The sequence below is a fragment of the Pogona vitticeps genome, chromosome 1, assembly GCF_051106095.1.
Source record: "Pogona vitticeps strain Pit_001003342236 chromosome 1, PviZW2.1, whole genome shotgun sequence".
Lineage (NCBI taxonomy): Eukaryota > Metazoa > Chordata > Lepidosauria > Squamata > Agamidae > Pogona > Pogona vitticeps.
In genome coordinates this window covers 281218415-281243651 of record NC_135783.1, presented here as the reverse complement: position 1 = coordinate 281243651, position 25237 = coordinate 281218415, and the positions used below count along the sequence as shown (strand labels likewise).

Here is a 25237-nt window from a genome sequence, read left to right as displayed (position 1 = left end):
TCTCAACTGGAGCAGACCCACTGAATGAGCTGCTGAGTGATGAATCAACACTTGTGTAATTACCATTGATTCAGTGGGTCTCCGCCAGTCCTGGTTAGCTTTTGGATTTAGGCCTTCGTTTCCCTTTTTTGGGGGGTGGGAGGGTGTGAAGAAGGGGGAGTTGCTTTCACCTTGACGCGACCTTTTCTGAGGACGCTATTTTTGTTTTGTGACTTGCATATGGACACCTATTTCCACGAACTGAAGAGAAAAGCCAGGCTTTGTCCTGTCATCTGCGCCCTCGGGAAGAGTAGCCTCTCGGAAAGACACAGCTCGGCCTCAGCAGCAGCAACAGCAGCAGCAGCAGCACCGCAGCCCTCGCTCCGTGTGCCTGCCTTTATCTGGGGTGAGCTGCTGGAAGTGAGGCGTGAACGGAGAGCTCTTCTCCCCTCAGGGCGGGCAGGCGGAGGAAGGAGCTGGGCACCGGTCGCCTATTGTCACATTGCATCCATTTGCCGCGTGTGCACGGGAGCGCAGCGCCCAGGCGGCCGGAGCGAGCGAGGGAGCGAGCGAGCGCGCTCTCTTTCCCTCAGTCTCGGCATCTTGCCTTCCCTCGCCTTCGGTTCCCCTCCCTCTTTCCAAGGGGGCACTCCCAGCAAGTTGTGAAGGCGCGCTGGCATTGGCACCGGATCGTTCCACGCTCCTGGCCCAACTTCTACGCGGTTGCTTCGCTACCGAAAAACAAAAAGAGAGAGAGAAAGAGAGAGAGAGAAATAAACACACCAAAACCCATGATGGATTACAAAGGCAGCGGCGAAGGGAGCAGCAGAGCCAGCAGCCCTTTGGAACCGAGGCTGGGGTCGTAGCGACGAGGTCGGCGAAGGTGACCCGGCGTCTCCCGCGGAAACGACCGTCAAGCCCCCGCCAGCCTGCTCTGGTGCGGTCGAAACAGGTAGGAGGCAGCTCCCCGCTTCACCGGTTCTTTCCCGCTCCTTCAGGAGCCGAGTAAACAAATATTTCCTGTGCGGGAGGGTGGGCGAGAGATTTTGGGTGGGAAGGTGGACGGTATGCCTGCTTCTCGTCTGCGTTTGGTTTCCTGAGACCCGAGTGAGGCATTTTCTGTTTTAAAAATGTTAATTCTCGAATTGACCCCCCCCGCCCCGCCCCGCCCTCATTTCCTCAGTGAACTTGGAAAAAATGTGCAGTGCTGTGGGCACTTCAGAGTAAGCCTCTGTGGCGCGTTTAGTGAGATATACCTCTCTTTTTTATGTATAGGGTCAGGTTGGACTTTAAACTCTCTCCCCCTCTGAATTTTGTTTCTGTGCTATTGACTGTGTGAATGGACGAGCGGAAGGGTGTGTGTGTGTTGAAGCCGGTTTATTCCTAAACAGTTGAAAAGAGGCGCCGCCGTTGGGAAAAGCCCTTCCGTGCACAGGTGTTTGCAAGTGGCAGTGCCGTCCATGGGCTGTTTCGGAGTATTGAGGGCAAAGACTTTGTGCAGACATATTCCCACGGCTTCCAGGTCGTAAGAACCAACGATCCGTGTTGGTTTTTACGCCTTTAGTTCAGAGGCGGTCCTCTCGACGGTGCGAAGCGTAAGCTCTGTTGTCACGACTTTCTCACGCTGCCCGATAGCAAAATAAAGTTACATCCAACAATTTTGTTTTTGTTCTTACTGTCGCTGGAATAAGTATCTTTGTTACCACCCAACAGTGAAGGATTAATTGCGTTTCAGCATACAGAGACTGAAAATGCTCACATTTCTGAATGAAAGGTGCGTGCTGAAAAACTTATACATATATTGTAAGTCTAGGGGGTGGGGAATGAAACAAGAATAATACTTAAAAGCCTTCATGCCTTGGTTGCCCTTTGTTGGCTCTTGGGTTGCCTTAACCCATTGCATGTTTTGGAAATAATTCATTGAAACTTCAAAGACAGAAGAACCAAGGGGTTCTTTACAATGTGTACACTGAGTATCAACAGCAGTCGGCAGCAGCTGAAAAAATGTAACACTTCTTTTTCACAGTTTTATGCTGAAATGTTTGAGGAGGAAGGAATTGGTTTGCTTATCCAATCAGTGATGGTAATGTTTTATCTGTTGATTTCTATCTGTTCAAGACAGAGAGTTTATATTGGGGAATTGTCACCAGACCTTCCCAATATTATTTCCATTTTCCCCAGCAGTGTACTTTTAACAGCTGGGTGGCATATAGACATTTACACATCCAGATTCTGCTATTATGAAAATGAAATGTTGGAAAAATCTGTGCTGGTTGAAATGTTCCTTGTCACACATAACATTTGGAGCACCCTGCAAAAATAAAAAGTACAGTACAATGATCTTAGTCCCTAATGCTGTCATATCATCATAACAGTAGAAATGAAAGTTAGGTATTTCATCTCTGGGTATATTTATATTTAAAAAGGGACAAACATTCACTCTTAAGCATTTTCACTTTTCAATGCTGGATTGGATCAAGATTTATGAGCGGTGGGACAAGTTTTGTGCGACACCAGTTTCTTAGTATGACTATGCCTATGCCCAACTCTTTCTGTTTAGAATTGAGATATGAAGTCTGTGAAGTGTAAGCATCACCGATTTTGTTATTTCACTGCATAGGTGCCTGGGAAAAGTTTAATATTTGTCATCAAAGTAATCGAGTTTTATGTGATTTAGATCTACTTTAGAAACATGAAACTGTGCAGGGGCTGGGGATGTTTGTGTCTGTCTTCTCCATTCAGCTGTGCCTAGAGCAGAGGGACAAGAGAAAGTTGTAATTCTGCACACTCTTCCAAATCCTGTTTCTGCTTCACTGCGTGGCCAGAGGCAATACTGTGAACAGTAAAACATCCTGATATTTTCAGGTCATGGTACTCCATTAATTGCACGTATTAATGCTACTATCATTCTTATTAACCAAGAATCAAATCTATATGTTAAAAAACTGAGTGGAGATTTAGGCTGAATTGGTAAGTTTCAGTGACTATTAAGATAGACATTAATGTATTGAATGTCTATAATGTGCATTCTGTGGACAACTTGTTGGAGATGATACTTTCTAAAAATACTGATTATGTTGGCCACTCCTTTTTCAAGAAGTGGGCAATTTCAGTAAATCTTGTTGCTGTTATGTGCCATCAAGTTGCGTTTGGCCATATGAATGAGTGATTTCCAAAAAATCCTGTCTTCAACTCCCCCACTCAGCTGTTGTAAACACAAACCTGTAGTTCGTTTAGGGAGGGAGTCAGTCCATCTTGTATTTGGTCTTCCTCTTTTCCTGCTGCTTTCCAACTTTACTAGTGGTATTTCCTTTTCCAAAGAATTCTGCCTTCTCATGATGTCTTGGCTTCAACACTTTTTGCTTCCAAAGATAGTTTGGGCTTGATCTGATCTAGGACCCACTTATTTGTCTTTCTCGAAATCCAGGGTATCTGCAAAGCTCTCCTCTAACATCACATTTCAAGCAAATCAATATTTCTCCTGTCAACTTTCACACCCATACACAATGACTGGAAATACAAGAGGATGGATGATCTTGGTCTTGGTCTCCAGTGACAAATCCTTAATCTTGATGATCTTTTCTAATTCCTTTGTTGCTGTTCTTTTGAGTCTCAGTCTTCTTCTGAATTCTTGGCTGCATTTTGATTGATGATTGAACCAAGGAACATAAAATTTCTATTTCATCTTCTTCATTGTCAACACTAAGGTTGTGTATTTTTTTTCTGTAAAAATGATTTTTGTCTTCTTACATTCAACTACAGCCCTGCTTTGGCATTTCCTTCTTTTATAAATCTGGAGACAATTTTTCTGCCTCCAAGGGCTAACAGACCACCAGAAATATGTAAGACTAGAGGGGAATGAAACCAGAATTAGCAGAAAATGCACTTGTAATTCTGTAATTAGGTTATTTTTGGTGTTGAACACTGTGTCCTCCCTGCAGCCAATGTGAAATGCTACTTATGGAGGTTTCCATTGATATGAATTTCACTTTTTAAATTTAAAAGTTTGGGGAGTCTGACAAAACCAAGGGTTGGAGAAACAGGCTAGGCTGCAGAAGAGTTTGTTCACCCCATCTTATACTACAGTAAAAAAAAATGTATTCATCTATTCAACTAGTATAAGATGAGTCCACTGAATGGGTTCAAATCCTGATACTGTATACTTCCACAAGGCTTTGAAGGTACAAGATGGTGACTTTTAGTATTGTACTCAGTAGGAATTTTCACTCTATGCTTATGTTAGCATTGGACATGTAGAGAAACTTCCCCATGCTAAACTTTGATTGGGATACAGAGAACAGGTCATTGGATCTTAATTTGATTATTTAAATGCTTCGTGCTACATTTCCCTTCTCCTTCACAGATTGCTGCCTTGTCATGGCGAAGGGGCTTGAGTAATTCAGAGAAGCTATGGGCTATGCCGTGCAGGGACACCCATGACAGACAGGTCATAGTGGAGAGTTCTGACTAAACGCGATCCACCTGGAGCAGGAACTGGCAAGCCACTCCAGTATCTTTGCCAAGAACACCCCATGAACAGAAACAAAAGGCTAAAAGATATGATGCTGGAAGATGGGCCCCTCAGGTCAGAAGACGTCCAACATGCTACTGAGGAAGAGCGGAGGACAAGTACAAGTAGCTCCAGAGCTAATGAAGTAGTTGGGCCAAAGCCGAAAGGATGCTCAGCTGCGGATGGACCTGGAAGTGAAAGGAAAGTATGATACTGCAAAGAAAAGAAAGATACTGCATAGGATCCTGGAATGTAAGATCTATGAACCTTGGTAAGGTGAATATGGTCAAACAGGAGATGGCAAGAATAAACACTGAAATCCTGGGTGTCAGTGAACTAAAATGCATGGGAATGGGCGAATTCAATTCAGATGACTACGATATCTCCAATAGTAGGCAAGAATCCCGGAGAAGAAATGGAGTAGCCCTGATAGTCAACCAAAGAGTGGGAAAAGCTGTACTGGGATACAATCTCAAAAATTATAGAATGATTTCAATACAAATCCAAGGCAGACCTTTCAACATCACAGTAATCCAAGTTTATGCACCAACCAACCACGCTGAAGAGGCTGAAATTGACCAATTCTATGAAGACTTACAACACCTTCTAGAACTGACACCAAAGAAAGATGTTATTCTCATTATAGGGGACTGGAATGCTAAAGTAGGGAATCAAGAGATAAAAGGAACAACAGGAAAGTTTGGCTTTGGAGTTCAAAATGAAGCAGGGCAAAGGCTAAAAGAGTTTTGTCAAGAGAACAAGCTGGTCATCACAAACACTCTCTTCCAACAACACAAGAGGCGACTCTACACATGGAAATCACCAGATGGGCAATATCAAAATCAGATTGATTATATTCTCTGCAGCCAAAGATGGAGAAGCTCTATACAGTCAGCAAAAACAAGTCCTGGAGCTGATTGTGGTTCTGATCATCATCTTCTTATACAAAATTCAAGATTAAACTGAAGAAACCAGGAAAAACCACTGGGCTAGTCAGGTATAATTTAAAGCAAATCCTTTAGGAATACACAGTGGAAATGAAGAACAGATTTAAGGAACATGATTTGGTGGACAGAGTGCCTGAAGAACTGTGGATGGAGGCTCGTAACATTGTACAGGAGGCAGGAAAAAAACCATCCCAAAGAAAAGGAAATGCAAGAAAGCAAAGTGGCTGTCCAACGAGACCTTACAAATAGCAGAGAAGGGAAACAAAATGCAAGGGTGATAGGGAAAGTTATAGAAAATCGAATACAGACTTCCAAAGAATAGCAAGGAGAGACAAGAGGGCCTTAAAGATATAGAGGAAAATAACAGAAAGGGAAAAACCAGAGATCTGTTCAAGAAATTGGAGATATTAATGGAATATTTTGTGCAGGGTGGCACTTACTTGTGAGTAGACCCACACCACCCTGCCCCTTCTTCCTCCTCCTGCGCCCCAGGAGTAAAAAAAGTTTCCAAACCACCTGCTCTAACCGTTGGGGTGAAAGAGCTACAAAGAAGCAGCCTCTTTGCCACCAATGGTTTGAATTTCCCACCCTTTCCCCCTGCCTTTTTCTGTTTGTAAGTCAAAGCTCCGTTCATAACTCAAAGCAGTATTTTGTGTCAGGGCATTCGCAAGTCAAGGCATCACTGTATTTAAAATCTTAAAAGATGACACTGTTAAGGTGCTACACTCAATATGCCAGCAAGTTTGGAAAACTCAGCAGTGGCCAGAGGATTGCAAAAGATCTGTCCACATCCCAATCCTAAAGAAGGGCAGTGCTGAAAAATGCTCCAACTACCGTACAATTGCACTCATTTCACATGCTAGCAAGGTTATGCTCAAAATCCTACAAGGTAGGCTTCTGCATTATGTGGACCAAGAACTCCGAGAAGTACAAGCTGGATTTCGAAGGGGCAGAGGAACTAGAGACCAAATTGCTAACATACGCTGGATTATGGAGAAAGCCAGACAGTTCCAGAAAAACATCTACTTCTGCTTCATTGACTATGCAGAAGCCTTTGACTGTGTCAACCACAACAAACTATGGCAAGTTCTTAAAGAAATGGGAGTGCCTGACCACCTTATCTACCTCCTGAGAAATCTACATGTGGGACAGGAAGAAACAGAACTGGATATGGAACCTTTGATTGGTTCAACATTGGGAAAGGAGTATGACAAGGCTGTATATTGTCTCCCTGCTTATTTAATTTATATGCAGAATACATCATGCGAAAGGCCGGACTGGAGGAATCCCAAGCTGGAATTAAGATAGCCAGAAGAAATATCAACAACCACAGATATGCAGATGATACCACTCTGATGGCAGAAAGTGAGGAGGATCTCTTAATGAGGGTGAAAGAGGAGAGTAGAAAAAATGGTCTGAAGCTCAACATCAGAAAATCTAAGATCCTGGCCACTGGTCCCATCACCTCCTGGCAAATAGAAGGGGAAGAGATGGAGGCAGTGACAGATTTTACTTCTTGGCCTCCATGATCACTGCAGATGGTGACAGCAGCCACAAAATTAAAAGAAGGCTGCTTCTTGGGAGGAAAGCGATGACAAACGTAGACAGCATCTTAAAAAGCAGAGACATCACATTGCTGATGAAGGTCCACATAGTCAAAGCTATGTTTTTTCCAGTAGCAATGTATGGAAGTGAGAGCTGGACCATAAAGAAGTCTGACCACCGAAGAATTGATGCTTTTGAATTGTGGTGCTGGAGGAGCGTCTTGAGAGTCCCCTGGACTGCAAAGAGAACAAACCTGTCCATTTTAAAGGAAATCAACCCTGAGTGCTCACTGGAAGGACAGATCCTGAAGGTGAGGCTCCAATTCTTTGGCCGTCTCATGAGAAGAGAAGATTCCCTGAAAAAGACCCTGATGTTGGGAAAGTATGAAAGCAAGAGGTGAAAGGGACGTTAGAGGACATGATGGTTGGACAGTGTCATTGAAGCTACCAACATGAATTTGACCCAACTCTGGGAGGCAGTGGAAGACAGGAGGGTCTGGTGTGCTGTTGTCCATGGGGTCACAAAGAGTCGGACATGACTTAACGACTAAACAACAACAACATTTCCCTTAGGTCAGATGCATTTATTGACATGGACTGTATTCACACAAGGGTTGCTTATTTCAAACGTTCAAATCCCTTCAACTCTTGTTTTGCTTTAACTGAGGTTCTGGTCTATATGTGCAACAGAAGGAAGGGATTGAGTTGTTCTCAAATAATTGAATGGACAATCAACTGAGGGCAGGCAGAAGGCACCACTTCTGCAAACTTTAAAGTGTTAAGCAGTAGTGAGGAATGATGTATGACAGAATATTTTTTCCTGGTATGATGGTGTGAAGGAGTTGCGAGAAGTGCGCCGTCCTCTGAGGAAAGGGGTTCGGTGGAAGAAAGCGGCTGCGTGGAGGGGGTGCTGATAGAGATTGAGCAATCAGATATAATAAGAGAGAAACCGTTGGAGGTGTGTCTAGTAGAGGAAGGAGGGGAGGAGTTAGATTTAATACTATGGGAGGATATAAAGGAGGGGGAAAATGCGCGGGCTTTTAGATTGTGGACTGACGTGAACCTGGAGCGAACCAAGACTCGAGGGGTCCAAACTGAACCCATGCTCGGGTTTGAGAACTATGTGGGTAGTGCGGCCGGTTTTCCAAACTTTGTGACTGGAGGAGGCTTGCTCCCTGATCCAGTAATACCCAGAGGGAGAGGGAGAACCTTTGATCCCTTAGAATGGACAGTAACCGTATACCCACGGAATCACCCTGGTGGGCGGAGGGTAATACGCCCTGGACCAGAATTCCAGAAGAAGCCTTTGGAGGGCGATTGGGTGAGACACCCTTGTTGCGGTACGGTGTGTGCCATCCGGAGTGCCCCTCTGCGCCCTATGACCGACCGCGAGAGGTTCAGACCGGCACCTTATTAGGAGACTTTGAAAGACCACCGGTTACGCGACCCAAGAGGTACCATTTATTGACTGATCAATGTTTGCAGGATCTGTTCGATCCCCAAGAGTTAAGTTCTGTTTGTAATAAAGATATTAATGTTGAAACTTATGAAGAGCCTCTGTGTCTCTTTCCCGCCTTTACCACCAGTGCCCCTCCGGCCTTGGAAGAACCTTATTACAGATGGCGCTATACTTGTTTGGAGTTTTTAATTTATTTGTTTACACAAGAGAGTATGCTACCCATATAAACCAGGAATGAGAATGAAATTAAAGTGAGGCAGGGACCCCATTTTTAAAATATCAGATACACTAAAGTCTGTGGCATTACTACATTCTTCTCTTTCCAAGATACTTCTGTGGGTTTGTAGTCACTAGGTAGTCAGGTGTTTTTTGCCTTTGTATGAGGAGTCAGAGCATCCAGGTATTTTAGGATTGTTACTTCCATAAGCCCTTGTTACTGACTGTGCATGCTGAGGCTAATAAGACTCACATTCCAGCAACATAAAGCAGAATAGAAGTTTCTTGCCCCTGTTCTCTGCTTCCACTCTTTTTTAACCATAAGTTCCAAACCATGTTCCTCAGACACCTTTGACTCTGAGTTTCCCTCTCAGTTTTTTTTCATGAGGGAAGCATCACAAAACACTAGGGTATATTTTACTGTTCTCTAAAAGGCTTAGATTCCCTGTGTGGTATAGTGGATGGAGTGACGGACAAGGACTCTGGAGAACAGCATTCAAATCCTTACTTTGGACATGGAAATTCACTAGGAGGGTGGAAATGGTAAAACCACTTCTTAAAGATCTCACTTACCTTGAAAGCCCTATTAGGGTCATTATAAGTGTTCTGATTTGACAGCACAGAACACACACAAAACGCTTAGGTGCATTTTTCTATTCTACCCAGATGTCTTCCATGTCTCCTCCACCATAAAGCAGGCTGGGGAGAAAGGGAAGAATGTTCAGTTCTTCTTCCAATGTCATGCTGGAGAGAGAAGCCAAGATGTGTATTTGACTAAAATGGTTTTTAAAATGAATATTACACTGCCAATGGAAAAAAAGTATAATGGAAGAGAGATAGGAGATAGGAATTCAGGGTGACCAGGGTACCTGCAAGAGAGGCCCACTCCTGCAGCCATGTGTTTCCCATTCCCCAGCTACATGTTGGACACATTTGATCTAGAAAATCACACACAATAAAGTCATGTGAAAGCATTGTGGAATTCTCTATGAGCCTTCTCTTTGACGTTGGTAGTGCAACACAGTCTTGGAGGAAGGGCATTTTGCAAAAGAGAAAGGATGGACTGTGTAAAGAGAAAAGTGGCTTCAGAAGGATTGCTCTGTGTTTCTTATTTTATATAACCCTTGTATGCTTTATGACTCAGGAAACCCCCAGGAAACAAGTGGAGAGGTGTCAGTAAACCTGCCTTTTCTCTTTCATGAGACTGGTAAGCTACATTATATGGCTTCTGGACTTGTAGGCTTTGCGGCTACAAATTGTGCAGGACTTCTTATAACTCTTACTTCAGTGTGGACAACAGAAGAAGACATGTTTATAGGAACAGCTACTTTCTGGAAGAAATATCAACAACCTCAGATATGCAGATGATACCACTTTGATGGCAGAAAGTGAGGAGGAATTAAGGAACCTTGTAATGAGGGTGAAAGAGGAGAGTGCAAAAAATGGTCTGAAGCTCAACATCAAAAAAACTAAGATCATGGACACTGGTCCCATCACCTCCTGGCAAATAGAAGGGGAAGATATGGAGGTAGTGTCAGATTTTACTTTCTTGGGCTCCATGATCACTGCAGATGGGGACAGCAGCCACGAGATTAAAAGACGCCTGCTTCTTGGGAGGAAAGCAATGACAAACCTTGACAGCATCTTAAAAAGCAGAGACATCACCTTGCCGACAAAAGTCCGAATAGTCAAAGCTATGGTTTTTTCTGTAGTGATGTACGGAAGTGAGAGCTGGACCATAAGGAAGGCTGATAGACAAAGAATTGATGCTTTTGAATTGTGGTGCTGGAAGAGACTCTTGAGAATCCCCTGGACTGCAAGGAGAACAAACCTATCCATTCAGAAGGAAATCAACCCTGAGTGCTCACTGGAAGGACAGATCCTGAAGCTGAGGCTCCAGTACTTTGGCCATCTCATGAGAAGAGAAGACTCCCTGGAAAAGACCCTGATGTTAGGAAAGTGTGAGGGCAAGAGAAGAAGGGGACGACAGAGGATGAGATGGTTGGACAGTGTCATTGAAGCGACCAACATGAATTTGGCCCAGCTCCAGGAGGCAGTGGAAGACAGGAGGGCCTGGCGTGCTCTGGTCCATGGGGTCACGAAGAGTCGGACACGATTAAACGACTAAAAAACAATAACAACTTGAGGAAAAACATTAGTGTTTATGTAACATTGTTGACCTGCATGTTGTTTGTGATTGAATCTGAAAAATAAAATGATCACAGACTTCTCTTTTAAAAGTACTTCTGCTGCTGCATGTAGCACCTTCCACTGCCCACCGTTACAATCAGCTTTGTTGGTGAGGATGGGAAGCATGCTGTAGAACAGTGTCTTACACCTGTGGCACAGTGGTTAAACCGCTGCACTTCAGCTAAAACTGTGCTCATGACCTGGGGTTCAATCCCAGGTAGCGGCTCAAGGTTGACTCAGCCTTCTATCCTTCCGAGGTTGGTAAAATGAGTACCCAGCTTGCTGGGGGGCGGCAATGTGTAGCCTGCATAATTAACTTGTAAACCGCCCAGAGAGTGCTTGAAGCACTATGGGGTGGTATATAAGCAGCACACATTGCTTTTTGCTTTGTATTGAAGAAAATGAGGAAGGGGAGGAAGAACTGTGCAACTTAAATAATTAGAAGGATTTGGAGTGAATCTCAGATCCCTTCCTTCTATATATTGGCCCGCTTTCCTCTCCCTACCATATATCCATGCATTCATTTAGAACAACCATAGAAACATGGAAACACTCTCCTTGTAGTTGCATTGTAGTTCAGACCTCCAGGTGAATTTGTGGGTTGATATCACTGAAGGTCTCCCACTTCCCTTTTCCTCCCTACATTTGTTATGTAAATAGGGTTTTTCATACATGCTAAAACAAGAAATCTGGGTTGTTTTAGGTGATGCAAATGCTACTGTGCTTAGGTATGCATGTATGCAAGATCAAAAAGGGACTTTTTGGCAAGGGCCTGTTTTTTCTTTTTTGTGAAACATCACACAAACCTTTCTGCTTTAAATATTACTCACACATCTTCACATTTTCCTCTGCATTTACTGTACTTTGTTTTCTGTGTTCATTATAATTTATAGTGTCACTTACGGTTATTCCTTTCAGTTTTCCCTCTTTCCTGCCTGTCTTTCTGTTCCCCCTTCCCCCATACCCAGTATTTGACCTTTGTTCATTTATGCCAGTCTATTCAGAAAGAGAGAGAAAAATCAACACAGTGTTTTGCAACAGTTTTGTGAAATGTTTTCTTTGCAGAGGAGTAAATGTGTAGCCAAAAATGTTCATTCCTCTGTTTAATGTATAATTTTACTTAGAAACATTAGAGTGCTAGGAAATATCAATGCTCCATTTCTACATTACCCCTCTTATGTTCCTCATGCTGCATTTGGCCTGGATATACCCCTGATTCTACCTTTTTACCTTGTGTCAGTCGGATGGTGATGGTGTATTATTGGCCAGAGATATAAGACACTTTTCCAGTGGCTAATCATCATCATGGGGTAATTTAATACTTAAATTTATGCTTTATGCCAGAATTAATATATAACATCATACAGAATTAATATAAAGAAGCTAGTCCATCTGAATGTGTATAAAATGATGATTGCTTCTGCTCCTTATATCCAGGATAGTGCATTTCTGACACAGAAAGCAAGGTCTTCCAGATATGTTGCAGATTTAGCTCCTGTTGGTTTAGGGGCACTAGGAAGACGTGGGGGACTGGTGAAAGATAAGAGGCATCATCTGTGCTGTAGTAACATGTTGTCTTGTATTCAAGAAACATTTCAGATTCTCTATGTGAAACATAGAATTTATACAGGGCAAACAGTAGGTAGGAGGATGTTCAGCAAGAAGCTGCTGATGGTTCTCCATCCTGTTTTGAAGCATATTTCAGAATAGCATCTACACTTTGTTTTCCTTCCAAATTAAAGTAGCTATTTTAGGGGGGGGGCAGAATTCAAGTGTGATTTGTGTAATTATTAATTTGGCCATAGAAAGAATAAGGCAGCGGTCATATGAAGGTGCTCCCCTCCACCTACCTTGTATTAGCTAATTTCTGGTATTTGTCTTTATATGATGTGCCCAAGGGAAGAGTCAGCTCAGGCACCCTTTTTGATGCCAGATTTCTCACATACTAATAGGCAAATCATTTTACAGGGGACAAAAAGCCTCTCACAAATGACATCGTGTGTATTTTGATCATCCTTGTCATAACTTTCAAGGCTTGCCAAATGAGGCACAAAATGCTGAGATGATAAAATTGGCTTCACCACTTCAAACTGTGGATGGGAGAATAACATCTTTATGATCATGTACATCAAAAACTCCCTGTGCAGAGAGACCTTGCAGAGGAATCTGTGAACTAGGCTAGAATTTTATTCGCTTTTATGTTAGTTTTTCTTTAAATTTTTTTAATGCAGAAGATGTTTCAAAATTGGTAACTCTACAAATAATTCAAAATTGTACAGTCTTTTCTGCTATATTATTATATTCCCCATTCTTGTTTTAAAAGGGATACGTGGATATTGATATATGCCACTGCATGCACATGTTATCTCATTTAAACTGAGCAATCTAACAGCTGTCTGGATAGCTCAGTGGTTTAAGGATCTGGCTACAGAGCCAGAGGTTGGGCGTTTGGTTCTTCACTGTGCTTCCTGTGAGTAGAATCAACCTGTGTGGCCATGAGCAAACTGCACAGACCCAGGACACCCCCAGAAGAAGGGAATGGTAACCTACTTCTGAGAATTCTTTACCTAGAAAATCCTGAAAAGGGTCACCAATAGAGATGGAGATGAATAAAAACAATGGCAATTTGTTGTGATTTGTGATTCATCAAGGTTGATGAATCTACAAATCCGAATTTACAAATATTTTCTGATGAATTGATGAATCAATTCATTTTCACTTTATAATGCTATAAGACTGGCTCCCAAGCACCTAGAGACATAAATTTTGCAGGGAGGCTTCCCAGACAGGGTTCTACAAGTCCTGCAAGTTTGGTGAACATTGGGTAGTGGACCCCTGAGTTATATAGTCAAAAGGACACCCCCAGAAAATCCTAAATCACACCAAAGCGTCCTATGTCTTTCTCCGACGTGCCTGCCAAGTTTGGTGAAGATTGGATATCAGGCATGTGAGTTATTCACCCACAAATTGGGTCCCCCCGGGATAGATTACTATGTGGCACAGAAGCAGATGGCATTGAGGGAGTTTGATTTAGCCCCAGCAGAATGAGAGATCTTTGGCACTGAGGTAGCTTGGTTTGTCTCTGGCAGGCACACAGAGGCATAAGCCATTGAGGTACAGTTTGTCTTCAGCAACATTACATTTGGCAGCAAAGTAGAGTTAGCCCCCATCAGACAGTGAGATAGTTGGCAGCAAAGTAGACTTTAGCCCCGTCAGGCACTGAGGCGCATGGCAGCAAAGCATGTCTTCCTAGGAAGGATCACAGATGTGGGATTTGGGCATCTCAGGTACCCTGCCAATTAAGTCTCTTAGAGAGACATACAACACAACCACTCAGGAATTAAATCTTGTTGGGGAATGGGATTCCACAGTCACACACCAAATCCCCCCCCGTACCTAAAGAAAGAAGCCTCCAAAAATAAAGTTTTAAACCTAAAGCCCTGCCAACTAAGTCACAGAGAAACACACACAACCAGGAATTAAATATTTTTTGGGGGAGGAAAGGGATTCCATAGTCACACACTAAATTCCACCCACCCACAAACTGCTGAACTGGTGGTTCATGCCAATTTGTTTTTCAGCCAAACAGGTGTTTGATGCTTTTCAGCCCCTCCTCCTCTGGCAACTGCCCACTCAGAGGCAGCGCTCCAGTTTCCCTGCCCCACCTCCTCCGCATGCTGACTCTGAGTGGAAACCCACTGGTGGAGATGGAGCTAGGGAGCACCAAACACTTGTTCACTGAAACACTGAAAAGTGAGCTGGCACGAATTGGTGTTTTGGGCCCATCTCTAATAGTAACTTAGGGCACAGTTTGAATAACATATTGGATAGGTACCTGCCTCACACTTAAGTGCTTCTGTGGTGCTTGTATCCTCTTTATATTATGTCTAGGACTGAGGCTTTGGTATGTCACAAACACAGGCCTCCAAATTCAGATTAAACATTATTTTTTAGGTTTTCCCCATTTAGTTTTAGTGCTTAAAAGTGCTTAAAGCTCCCAGCTTTTCTTTCTTTTCCCTGTCTTCTGTTTTTGATGCATGTGTTTTTTCTTCCTATTTCAGCTCTATTCCCAAACCAGTATTTTATTTAGCTTCTCTTGGCGGTTCTAGTGTGAAAGGTTGCACATTTCTCTCTGTCCTTTTTCTTCTAAGTTCTACATGTCACTTGGCTTTGGTGTGTTGTGTGATTGGCAGGGAGAGAGGAGGCTGGTCCGCTGCACAACCTGGTTCAGGTTCATTGTTCTGCGTTCACAGCTAGAAGTCAGAGCAGCCCATGGAAAGTGTGTGTGTGTGTTTGTGTATTTTAATGAATACTTCTTTTCTTCTGTGTGCCAGCTTTGGTAGGAACTGGTATTTTGAGGGCTTCTCCCTTTTGAGATATGTCACAGGTAAGATTTCTGCATATCATCTGGGTTGTTCGAGACACGGAAACTGAACGGGGTAAGGGGAGGGAGAGTAGAGTCATGTTCCTTTTCTTGACGAGTGCATTTCAAATAAGGGACAGCTGTACAGTATTATGCAAGCAGCACCGAGGTGACCTTCCCAGGTTTACTTTAACAGGTAGGTTTTAACTTTATCTGCTTTACTTTTCTTCATATGTGAGATGGAATAGTGCACACGTGAAAAGAAATATTTGTTCAAGAAAGTTCTGTAACAAAAGTACTGTGTGTTGTTGTTTCGTTGTTCCCGAGTAAAGGACAGCTGCAGAACTACCAAAAGTTTATTCTTTTAGGAGAATAACAGTAGAGGTAAATACTTTTCTGTTAACTATCCCCTCCCCCAACTCAACTTCGCTGGTTTGTCCTATGTACATACCCAATGTGGATGAAATGTTGATTTTGATTATTGCTTCATTTGGCTAACTGGCCAACTTCCCCCTCTTCAAAATAGAAAGCACATGTAATAAAGTACTTTTCATTAAACCAGACATTGGTTAACTGATTAGTCTAATTTAATTGTTATTTCTGAGATGTTTAAGCCTGCAACAGTCGTGATTTTGTTTATCATCAGAGTTAAGCTGATCAAAATGAACATGCTTTCACATTAAATCATGTTACAGGAAAATACTGATGGGCCAGTTCCTTCATACAGAGTGCTTTGCCATATGGTCAGATGAAAGTTGGGTTATTTTGCGTTGTAGCCAAATGTGTGTTGACGCTTCTCTAGTTCTTTTAGATTATGGTCAAATTACTGGTTTCTCCCTGATCCAATGACTAAAATGTACCTGGCATCTAATTTATAAATATAGAAGAATTGTGGCAGAAGCTTGTCTAAAAGCCATTCAGTATTTCTTAGTAATTTTGCACTCCATCCTATGTTTATGGGAATTTCCATTGACTGACTGATTGATTGTTAGCAATTTAATTCCATCTTTCCAATAAAATTGTGTTTGCAGTGCCCACCAAGAACTAAAAACTATTTTAAATGGTCAAATCTTTAAAGTTATTGTAATTTACAAAATAAGTTAAGAGGTCACATTGAAAAAAATTGATGTTCCTAAACTGAGAGTATAAACTGATTGCAAGGCCCAAAAATATTATGTCAGGCACATGGTCAGAAATATTTCACGTATTTGAAAATTCCTGATGTTGAAAGCATCACTGGACTTTGGAGTTGATTCCAGGCTCATCTGAGATCCCGTGTAAGCAATCTCAAAATGTGCTGAACCAGTCAGATTATCACTTTACCATATTACCAGCTATACACTGGGGGCTTGACTTGAGAACTTAATCCGTATTGGAAGGCGGTTCTCAAGTCAAAAAGTCTGTAGGTCAAGTCTCCATTGACCTACAGTGCATTGAAAACCGATTAATCCCGTAACAGGCCGTTTTTGTTCCATTTTGGTTTTTTTCTGGTCTGTAAGTCAAATCTCAGGCTGCAAGTCAAACCTAAATTTTGCGTCCAGAGAAGTCTGTAACTCAAAAAGTCTGTAAGTCAAGCCGTCTGTAAGTCAAGGGTCCGCTGTATTCAGCATGTGTTTTGGGACTTGCCCATTTTCGGGAGTTGCCCACTTTCTGAAATCCCGGGTTATGTATGTAGTAACTTACATCCATGAGTGATGCTCTGTGTGTGTGTGCTGAAACAGTGTTGCCTGGACACACCTAATATGTCACTGCAAATTGGGCCTGTCTTTTGAAAAAGTACCAATGTTTCAGTGTCTGGCTCTTTCTAGAATGGGTGTACTTTATCATGCAGCCTTCTGAATCATTCAGCACCTGTCTTGTGAAGCTGAATGCATGCTGCATCACGTTTCATTCTGATAGTCAATACTAAAAGGAGTGACTTGACTGTGACCATTTTATTCTGACTTTCTAAAGGTTGTGTATGATATATGTTAACTCCAGTGGTTTTCTTCCAACTATTTTAATTAGTTTCATAAACAAAGTGAAAAAGATAATGCTGAATGAATTGTGTACAAAATTTTCAGAAAATAATTAGTTCTAATTCAAGATACACATTTGCACAATTAGATGCACACTTCCTCACTGTGTAAGAATTGTTAGAGAGGGCTATGGGCAGTGAATAAATGGATTACTGGTTCTCAACTTTAGAGATAGTTTTTGTTATTATTTTCGGTCTTTTTTAGCTACCATAGTTTTTGAAGGGGCTTACAAAAGTAATCATGCAAAAAAATTGTCCATTTTAAAATAGTATGCAATAATATCTGCAAGCAACACAGAAACATAAAACCAGTTTAATTTCAGCTACATCACTTCATGCTACTGAAATTATTTTATGGGTGGTGGTATTTTTTGGAAATTAAAAACTTACCCCTATCTCCCAGTGTCCAATGGCTTCTCCACAATGAAAGAGACCTCAAGGAAGTCTAGGAAACTTTGGGGGAGGGAGAGGATAGAAAATTTTAATTTATGGAAAACCAGAGCGGCTGATGGCCTCCCGAACCTTATGCAGTGTAAAGTTGCACAGCAAGATTTCAGCCATTGTCCACATTTGATTGTAATGATAGACTATGGTTTAATGTTACAAGAATGAGATGTAGCTTCTTTTGTGGGTTCAGGTGCCCCCTTTACTCTTACTCTCATGAAGAGAAGAGTGGAAGGTTGCCCTTTCATTTTGGATTAACCACAGTTTAGTTTATCTTCTTCACCCTTTAGTAGCACTAGTTAGTACTGGTTAGTGTAAACTGTGATTGGTAAGTACAAGCTAGCTTCTTAAAATATAATATGAAATGGCTTATTTCCATTAACCATAGTTAACATTAACAGCCATTTTCTTGGGCTTTACCAACAAGGGAAAGTGCTTACTAGAAATGGGAAGTGAAAGCTTCTAAACTCCTATTTATGGCTGTGATAGAATAGGCACATGGGCACATTGTCATTGCTTTAATGTTAATTCTGAGCTAGCCTGTTAATTGCAGCAAACCTGAGATAGCCATTCAGTATAAACTGCAACCAGTTCTCTCTAACTGACATGTATGTACATATACGTATGTTGTCAAATATATTTCCTTCATTGATACTTTATATAGATTTATATTAATCTTATGATATCACAATCAGATTGTAATAGTGCACCTCCTTTAAGATATACCAAGTGGATTTATACCAAGTGGATTTGCATGTACTTAAGTTGTCTTATTACCCGATATTTTTAAAGCAGAACAAAGATAATAGCTGTAGCCTTTCCTTTGAAATTCTGAGGCTTTGCCACACCCATAGGTTTGCCTAACTGTAGCATTTGTGTTTCAGATTTGTTTTATGCTGATTTGTGTGTTTATGTGGTTATACAGTGAAAAGCCATTATAAAATGCTTTTGAAATCTACCTACCCTGACAAAAGACATTAGAATTGTTTTTTTTAAATGAAAGCATTTTGTACTCTAATTACATTCCACAAACTATTTAAGTTCATGCCCTAGGAAATTAATTGTATATTATCATTAATCTCTAATGACTGATGTGAATATAACATCATATAAAACATTAAACATATGTTTTATTGTGTCTGAAAAGCTAAACAACTACTGTAGTTTAATGTAATCAAAGGGGCTTGTTTTTGTTTCCCAAATACTGTATCAGGTTCTCCTGCTTCTGCCACATGCTGAGTGGCAAATAATGCCTGAAATAGGTAAAATTTGCAAATGCTGTTTGTGATATGGGATAGACATCGACTATTGAAGAAAAATACAGTAATAACATTGGCTGCATAAAAATCCTTGAGCAATTTGAAAAAAGGAATCTTGAATTCTTCTAATGTTGTGTGTCTGTGGGGAATATGCTCTGGATTTGCCAGTAAACTTGCTCCCTCCCTTGACACCTTGAAGTCCTTGAGACTGCCCCTTCCTTCCTGTTGCTTCCTTTGTTAGCTGTTTTTCCTGTTTACTGTGTTTTCAGCTTTCCAAAGTCAGATGAGTAGAGAGGTAGTTTCATACTGTACAGTATATGCAGAACAAAGCCATGAACTATAAGTAAAGTTACTTGTTTCCTTTAACCAGGAAACTTCCAGACTGATCATTTTTCCTTTTCTAAGGGAAGAGGTGAACAAGGTACAACAGGACATACCTGTGTTTTTTTGAATCTCAGACATGAGAAGCCACAGCACAGCCTCTGATTGGGTGCCCACTGGAGGAGGAAGGGCAGGGAAGCCAGGGTGCCTGTGGAACAGCTCTGTCCCTGAAGCACTGAACAGGTCAAACACACATGAACTGTCAAACCAGCAGTTCGTGACCACCTCTAATAAAAACATTTGGGGTGAAAGGGGAAAACAAGAAGGAAGGAATGTGACAGATGCATGTAAAATTGTGTAGTGTGGAGAAAGATTGGTATATATTTTTATCAGTCATAATGCCAGAATATGCCACCCAATGAAGCTGATTATTAAAAGTTTCAGTGCCAATAAAAAGTATTTCTTTATATAAATTAATGGAATTAATGTATATTGTAAATAGAGATGTTCACCAACCTTATCAGCTTTAAAACAAACTCATAGGGGAGATAGCTGTTAAAGGCCGATGTATTAATGGCCAGCACCAGAAGCAGTTTGTTTCTGAATCCCATTATCTGGGAAACAAGAGCAGGATGCACCTATGCCCCTCTTGTGGATTTTTCATATGCACCTGCTTGACCACCATGTGAACAGACTAGATAGGCCTTTGGTATGATCTAACATGGCTTGATGATATGTTGTCAATGGTGTGTTTTATCTATATGCCATCTTTCCATTAGCACCACTGAGGTAGTAAACTAAAATGCAAATAAAAACAGCAATACATAAAAATAAAATCCTATTAGAAGATTAAAATTGCTTTTAAAAAACATCAAAACTTTGCAAGGCCAAATTAATGCAAGATGTCTCGAATCCATTTTGAAAAGGTGAGAATGGGGACCAATTTTGGTTCTGCATTGAGAATATTTCACAATTTAGGTCCAGTATGGATAGAAAGCACTTTTATGCATGAGGCTGCAAAGCAGGAATATCTTTTAAAAGGCCAGTCCTGCGGATCGTATTAAGCTGGCAGATTCACAAGTCCTTCAGGTAACTTTTTTAAAAAGGGTCTTGTAGCTACTTAGAAAACCACAGTATACTCTGTCAGAAGTGTATGTAGAATTTGTTCTGAGGGGGCACTGTGACAACACAGAGAAAATGGCTGATTTTGTATTATCATCTTCGATTCAACACCAAAAACCTTATAAGTAAACTAACAAAAGGAAATGATTTAAACTTCTAAATATGGGCCAGGAGCTCCTAGGAATCAAAGAAGCTTCATTAGATTAATTTTTGGACCAAAAATGCTTGCAAAAGAGATGTCTTGACTATCCTATTATGGGGAAGAAGTCAGTGAAGGGGCCTCAAGTTATCTTGGATTCAATGCACGAGGTAGTGAAAAAATACAAGTCCAGCAAGAATGGGCTGCTATTAATCCTCTTCAAGCAGATGTTAGAGATCTGTTGCAGAAACTATTAGGGCTAGCAGATGCTGACAGACTGCATGGGAGATCTGCAGGCCTCAACTGAGTTCCTGGAAAACAAAGGAAATTGAGATAGGGACTCAGTTCTCCTGAATCTGGAACTGACTTGATTACTTTAACTCTTCAAATGCTTACTGAGTTGTGCCCTGAACTGCACATTCAATATTAGGATTTTATTGCAGTGGACAGAACTTGCCCCCTCTGTAAAGGAAAACAGAAAGTCTCCTTCAAGGAGAGTGAGGTCCTGCTTGGAGGTGACCTTGTACTAATAAAGCACCACATCATGTTTCTCTGCAACAACTCTTCAGTGAATTCAGTTTGATAGATACTGTACCTGGATACAATTTCATCCAGAGTGAGAACTACTCATACTTTTCCAAACATCTGAATCCTACTGTAGGACAGATTATATACTGGTTTCCAATGCATGGGAAGTACTGTATACTTTAGTTCAGTGCACATTGGATCTCTAACAGCTTCAAATTACATGCCACTCCCAAGCAATGTACCATCCTTTTCAGACCAAGAACAAAGAAGCCCTTCTCATGGGCACTGAACCCGGATTTACTGTGCAAAAAAAGAAACTACAGAAAAATTTAAAATGACAATTGTGACCTATAGCAACAAGAACAATGTACCAGAAGTGCCCATCACTATCCTATAAGGGATGTTTTGAAAGCCATAGTACAGTACTGGACATATATATTGCTATCACAAGCTACTAGAAATCAACTCATTTTTGAGATAAAAATCTCTGGAAACTGTACGTAAGGGGAAGGCAGTTGCAAGAATTAGCTTTAAATGGTCTGAGCTTCAAACATTAGAGAGAAATAGACTATCAAAACAATTACAGTATGTCAACCAGAAATATTACAAATTTGGCAACAAAAAATCCAGATTACTTCATAATTATATTTGGGGAAAAAACAAGTTAAACATCAAGTAAATAACAACTGGGAGAAAAATTGTGAGGCTGCTGAAATTCTTAATCTTTTAAAAGAATTTTAAAAATCATTTTACATGTCAAACCCTAATGAAAGTAAAATTAATGACTTGATATCCAAAGCATTTTTAAAAAATCACCAAAGATCATAGACTCTTCTTGTGTAAACTACTTATATGTGAGGAGTTACACATATCAATTAAAAATATAAACCCATACAAGGCGCCTGGTTTGGATGCCTTTAGTGGATGGATCTACAAAATATTTGAAGATCAGCTGTCAAATTTGCTCTTTATCTTGGCAACTAGTTAAAGTCCAATGCTCCCCTCTTGGAATTTAGCCAGAATAATACTAATCAACAAACCAAATAAAGATCCATCAGAAGTGAATTCATATTGTCAAATTACACTACTCAGCCACGATGCCAATTTATTCACAGGTACATTAGCCAACACACTGGGGTAATTTGCCACAACATTTATTCAGAAAATTAGTTTGGCTTCATAAAACTCAGAAGATTGTTCAATGTGGTTTATCATAGTTAAAATAATCAAAACATTACATATGCAATTCCATTGTTTGATGCCACTAAAGCTTTTGATAGCTCGGAATGACATTTAATTTAGAAAGTATGTGAAGCCATGGAAATGTGAGGTCCCTTCTTAAGAATATTGTACACACTGCACGATGAACACCAAGCCATATTGAGAAGTAATAATATGGACTCAGATCTTATAAATATCACTAAGGGAAGTAAACAAGGTTGCCCACTTTCTCCTATACTTTTTGTTTTTGCAGCTGAACCATTAGCCAAAATCATCAGGACAGATCCAAATATTCAGGGAGTCAGAGTCAATATTCAGGGTTTATCACAAATGTGTGATAAACCTATCTGCAGATGAAATCGTCATTACAGTATCCAAATCAGACAATTCTGTCCCACAGATTTTAAAAATTCTTGAAGCGTTTGGTTTAGCTTCAGGATTGAATATTAAGCTTAGCAAATCTAAGATTCTGGTACTTAACATGTCTTTGCCTGATAGTCAACATTTATCTGATCTAACAGTATTCCCACAAACAATATTTAGCAGCCATGTTTCCCTCTCAATAGACTATAGTTAATATCTTAAATTATAAACCACTGTCACATCTAATTAAACAAAAGCTTACATAGTGGCAAAAATGGAATCTGTCATTACTGGCTTACATAGCAGCAATTGTCAGTTCTGGCTAGATTAAGTTATCTCTTTCTCCCTGCAGGAATATGAGGTTATCAGATTTAAATCAGGTTTAAATACTGGCAAACTAGGTGTATGAATTTTTTTCATAGGTCAAAGTAATCAAGAATATCTCATGCAGTGAATTTCCATACTGTACTCAGAAAAATGAACCCCTCAAATGTTAAAGTCTGTTACGTAGTATTCCATATAAAACAAATTATTTCATATCCTTGTTGGCTCCCAATCTCACACAGGGATGCCACTGGAAGTAAAAATCTCAGAATTTGGAAAAATTGAGAGGGTTTTTATTTTTCCATATAAAACTTAATTTCATGCCAGGATAACCAATCCATTCCTTAGGAACACGGTAGAAATGTGGAAAGACTGGCAAAATAAATTGTTTTCTGCTCCATCCCCCCTGACCCCTTTCTTGTTGTTGTTTAGTCGTTAACTTGTGTCCGACTCTTTGTGGCCCCATGGACCAGAGCACGCCGGACCCTCCTGTCTTCCACTGCCTCCCAGACCTGTGTCAAATTCATGTTGGTAGCTTGGTTGACACCGTAAAACCATCTCATCCTCTGTCGTCCCCTTCTCCTCTTGCCTTCACACTTTCCCAACATCAGGGTCTTTTCCAGGGAGTCTTCTCTTCTCATGAGATGGCCAAAGTATTGGAGCCTCAGCTTTAGGATCTGTCTTTCCAGTGAGCACACAGGGTTGATTTCCTTCAAAATGGATAGGTTTGTTCTCCTTGCAGTCCAGGGGACTCTCAAGAGTCTCCTCCAGCATCACAATGGCAATGGTGCGGCTAAAAAATATTGTAAATAAATAAATAAATAAATAAATAAATAAATAAATAAATAAATTCAAAAGCATCAATTATTTGGCGGTCAGCCTTCTTTATGGTCCAGCTCTCACTTCCATACATTGCTACTGGAAAAACCATAGCTTTGACTATGCGGACCTTTGATAGCATCTTAAAAAGCAGAGGTCATGTCTCTGCTTTTTAAGATGCTATCTATATTTGTCATTGCTTTCCTCCCAAGAAACAGGCGTCTTTTAATTTCATGGCTGCTGTCCCCATCTCCTACTTTCATGGAGCTCAAGAAAGTAAAATCTGTCACTGCTTCCCCTTCTATTTGCCAGGAGTTGATAGGACCAGTGGCCATGATCTTAGTTTGTTTTTTTTTTTATGTTGAGCTTCAGACCCTTTTTTTGCACTCTCCTCTTTCACCCTCATTAAGAGGTGTTCCTCACTTTCTGCCATCAGAGTGGTAACATCTTTATATCTGAGGCTGTTGATATTTCTTCCCCCTTTCTTAGCCATCCCTTATTTTATGATACTGACAAATGGACTCAATTTAAATTGTAGAAAAGACTGTGTTTTATATTGATTAAGAGATTTGTACACATAATAGTTCTAGTCCCAAATCAGGGGAGCAACTGTTAAATCAAGCAAGTACTATCACACCCTCCTGGTTTCAAATACTTTCAGGTTGGTCTTTTTTCTAGCCTTGAGGTAGTGAAAGTGGAGGCCACTAGACAATTAACTGCATTCAAAACATTGCTACTAGGCCCAGAAAATATCTATTGGGGGCTGGATCCCACGATGACTGTAAAATTAGGTCCCAAATGGTTTGAGCAAGTGATTTGGAGATGGCGCTATCTGATGTAAAATGGCAGGCTCTATGGTACAAGACTCCACTCAGATCAGTGTCTTCCAGACTTAAGGAACATTTGATTAAGCTTCTGCTATTTTGAACCATTCCATTTAAGTTATATCAATAAAGAAATTAGTTTAATCTGTTGGAGGAAATGTGGGAATATTGGTATGCACTTTCATAAGGGGTGGGCATGCCCATCCAGTTGTTTTTGTCCAGACCTGATCACAAAAAATTATAAGGTCACTAGATCTAGCTCTTCTGTCCTTATTTTCAGGCAATATTAAACAGCTAATCCATAAACTGTTGATTATATTTTTCTGTATGGCAACATTTTGAAAATTGCCACAAACTGGAAAAGAACTTTGATTCTATTGTTACAAACAGAGAGAAACAGAATATGACATTTTTAGAACAGTTAGCCATGTTAGCCTTTGCTAGCATATCTGGCAAAACCAAAATAAAAATAAAGAAGACAAAAATATTGTGGACAAGTCTACTTTTAATAAAGATTTAAAAAAGAGAAAATATGTTCCTGCAATATTAGGACCCATGTGCAAGGGTTTATGCAATCTAAGATGCTGAGACAGCCATGGAAGGAAGGAAGGAAGGAAGGAAGGAAGGAAGGAAGGAAGGAAGGAAGGA

General features: G+C 40.7%; 1 protein-coding gene across 6 annotated transcripts in view; it reads left to right on the top strand.

Moving 5' to 3' along the window:
• The first annotated feature begins 791 nt into the window (after positions 1–791).
• Positions 792–25237, top strand: part of SHANK2 (SH3 and multiple ankyrin repeat domains 2) — a 498212-nt gene continuing 473766 nt past the window's right edge. For 5 of the 6 annotated variants that reach the window (XM_078383277.1, XM_020782848.3, XM_072985922.2 and 2 more), the window contains exon 1: positions 792–931. The gene's annotated coding sequence lies outside the window, so the exon portion shown is untranslated. Of the gene's footprint in view, positions 932–1190; positions 1754–25237 lie in introns of those variants that run through there. The other variant, XM_072985921.2, reaches the window with a different exon arrangement.